This window comes from Miniopterus natalensis, chromosome 1 (genome assembly GCF_054644295.1).
Source record: "Miniopterus natalensis isolate mMinNat1 chromosome 1, mMinNat1.hap1, whole genome shotgun sequence".
In the NCBI taxonomy this organism is placed as follows: Eukaryota; Metazoa; Chordata; class Mammalia; order Chiroptera; family Miniopteridae; genus Miniopterus; species Miniopterus natalensis.
In genome coordinates this window covers 136,533,037-136,536,577 of record NC_142081.1, presented here as the reverse complement: position 1 = coordinate 136,536,577, position 3,541 = coordinate 136,533,037, and the positions used below count along the sequence as shown (strand labels likewise).

The following is a 3,541-nucleotide window of genomic DNA, read 5'->3' as shown; positions in this document are numbered from 1 at the left end:
TTGGAACTCAATGCTCATCCGAGCTCCTGCGAGTTTAGCAGATGCATTCCCTGCTTTTAGTTAGAGGACCTATCTGCACCCGATAACTTCCTGGTTTGACTCAGGTGAACTGAGCTACCAAAATACTCTGTCACAAGCCTAGGCTATCTTCTAATATTTCAGGTAGTTTTGCTGATAGATGATATTTAAATAAGCCTCTTAAAAAGAGTTATCTCATCGAAGCTCTGTGCTGAACTGAACATCCATCTGGTTCATACTTTGTATTAGTTTACTGTTGGGTAAGTATTCAGCTCAAATGTAAACTGTCAAAACCTTCCTTGTAGCCAGCCCCGAATCTCTGATTCTCTTCCTCCACTTGCTCTGTTCTTGGTGAGGGTCACTTTGAGATCTTCCCACCGATTCTCAGTCAAGTCCCCTAGAGCAGTGGTTCTCAACTGGGGGCAATTGCCCCCAGGGGACATTTGACAATGTTTAGAGACATTTTTAACGGTCACAAATAAGGTAGGTGCTATTGGAGTTTACAGGGTAGTGGCCAGGGCTGCTGGACACAGGACAGCCCCACAAAAAGTAATGCCTCCCAAAACGTCAGCAGTGCTTCTGCTGAGAAACCCTGCTCTAGAGTATGGGGGACATTCATTTCCTGGTGACCACAGAGACATCTCTTTATATTCATTTAATTGTACTTTATTGACACTAAAATAACAAACCTGGTATTTATAAATAGGTAGAGGAAAACATCAGTACTTAAGAGAAATTATAAAGATTAATTATTAAATGACTACTCTTTGCTTACAACTTTATGAAAAAAGTATTGCTCTTTCCCCCATTTTACAGGATGGAAGTGAAGTTCAGAGAGAGGTTAATAAACATGCTAAAGGTCACACAGACAGAAGGGAGCGGAGCCAGGACTGAATCCTGGCATGACTCCAAAGTTCATTTTCTTTCCACTACAGCTTCAGAATGATCCCTCCCTATTGGGAAGGAAAGCACAGAAATAAAATTCTCAAAATTTTTAATCCCTTCCTTGAATGACTTTTCTCATTTCTCGAAATTTCTATCCATAGCCTGTTGGGCAGATGAGTTCATCCCTTGAACTGCTATCTCCCACTTGCAAGTTTAACCTCCTGCACATGGGGGAACTGGTGCAAAGGAACACCCACATTGTCATTGCAATCCCCCCATTTGTGTAGCACTTTGAAACCTTCAGTTTATTTAAGCTTTTCAGTAACTCTGCAAAATATGCAGAACAGATATTTTAATATCCCTTTTAGGGATGAGAAAACTCAGATTTGAAAAGGTAGATTGCCAAAGTGCATGTGGCTTTAAATAGTTGAAAAAGAATTAGAATCTGGATTTTGACTTTTGTTTGTGTGCTTTTCTTGTGCTTTGTGGCTAAACTACCTCACTGAGCCTCACTTTTAATTATGTCCTAGCTTGTTTGTGCATAATCTGGTGGCCTTTATTCCAGAAAATGTCAAAGGCTATAGCTGCAAAGACAGCTTTGATTTACTGAGTTCTTTTTAAAAATTAAAAAAAATTCAATTACAGTTGACATACAATATTATATTAGTTTTGGGTGTACAACATAGTGATTAGTAATCACTCCAATAAGTCTAGGACCCACTTAGTTATTACAGTGTTACTGACTATATTCCCTAGGCTGTATTTAACATCCCCATGACTGTTTTGTAACTACCAATTTGTACTTAATCCCTTCACCTTTTTCATCCACCCCCCCAACTCACTTTCCATTTGGCAACTGTCAAAATGTTCTCTGTATCTGTAAATCTGTTTCTGTTTTGTTCATTTATTTTGAATTTTAGATTCCACATATAAGTGAAATCAGATGGCATTTGTCTTTCTCTGACTGACTTATTTCACTTAGCAGAATATACTCTAGCTCCATCCATGTTGCCGCAGATGGCAAGATTTCATTCTTTTTTATGGCTAAGTCATAATCCATTGTATACATGTATCACTTCTTTATCCATTCATCTATTGATGGACACTTTAGTTGCTTCCATATCTTGGTTATTGTAAATAATGATGCAATGAACATATGGATGCACATGTCTTTTTGATTTAGTGTTTTAGGTTTCTTCAGGTAAATACCCAGAAATGGCATTGCTGGGTCCTTCTTTTTCTCTTGTTATAGCCTTGTCTTGAAGTTTATTTTGTTTGGAATAAGGATTGTTACTCCAGCTTTCTCTGTTTATTTGTTACTATTTTCATGAAATTTCTTTTTCCATACCTTTACTTTCAGTCTATGTGTGTCTTTCGATCTGAAGTGAGTCTCTTGTAGACAGCATATGTATGGCTCTTATTTTCTTATGCATTCAGCTCCTCTGTCTTTTTTTTTTTTTTTTTTTTTAGAGATAAACCTATTTTATTGCCCATAATTATGTTATACAGACATCTAGAAATAAATTCTTAAAAAAGAAATAAATGAATAGTAAATAAGAGGGTAACAAATAATTTAAACCTGAATCATTTTCCATTATATTAGGATGAAAACCATTTCAAAGTACATGTCTGGCTTCAGAGTAAGTTTTGTTCACTGGCAAAGCCTGCCATAAAATTAAGGTATTTAGTGTCTTGTCTGCTTTACTGGCTCTTGACAAAACCTTTGAGGTCTTTCAGAAAAATAATGTACTCTTGGTGCTCCAGAGCTGTGTTGAGCTCCACCAACTTATTCGCAAAAGTGCTCTCCAGCTCTCGGTCTGCAAGGAAGTCCGTTAGGTAGACATACAAGGTGCAGTCCAGAGGATCTGTGTTGTGTATGTAATTTGTGTCCTTCCACTCAGATTCACCAGTGGACTGAAGGCTCACTTCCCTGATGGAGAAAATGTTACTCTCACCCTCATCTTCTTGTCTAGCCTCAACTTCTGGATAGTGACAGTTCAGCACAAGGGCCTTCTTGCCACCATTCTTTATAACTTCAACCACGAAATTAGGAACGTATGTCAATTCAAGCTCTTGTTCTTCAACCTTCCATTCTTGGGAGGGCCTCTCCTCCTCATAAAATGTTAGTGGGATGCTATTGCTAATGTTGAAAGTGACAGTGATCTTTTCTCCAGCAATATTCCACACTAATTTGGCTTCTGTCCCATTCACTTCCAGACCCAACTTCCAGACATCTTGGGGAGGGACTTATGCTTCTGTATCTTCTTTCCTTCCTAATTTCATCACTCAGGAATTCAACCAAAGCTTTGTCCCCTTTGGTGTGCAGAGGGCTGCTCAGCCACAGGCACAGGGACAACGAGAAGCCAGAAGGGCCAGATGCATGGCCTGGGTGGGGGCTGCAACAGCAGCCAGAGAGGCACCTGGAGGGGTCAGAGGTGTAGAAAGCTCAGTGGCACAGAGATGGGGATGGAGGGGAGAAGAAGCAGCATTGCTAAGGAGAGGACAGTGACAACAGCAGACACCTGTGGATCTCCTCTATGTCCTTTTTTAAAAATTGATGAGAGAGAGAGAAAGAGAAACATCAATTTGTTGTTCACTTATTGATGCATTCATTGGTTTATTCTTGTAATTACCCTGC

General features: G+C 39.3%; 1 pseudogene; it reads right to left on the bottom strand.

The window, feature by feature from the left end:
- Positions 1-2,604: 2,604 nt before the first annotated feature.
- Positions 2,605-3,285, bottom strand: LOC107532480 (complement component 1 Q subcomponent-binding protein, mitochondrial pseudogene; annotated as a pseudogene).
- Between the last annotated feature and the right edge of the window lie 256 nt (positions 3,286-3,541).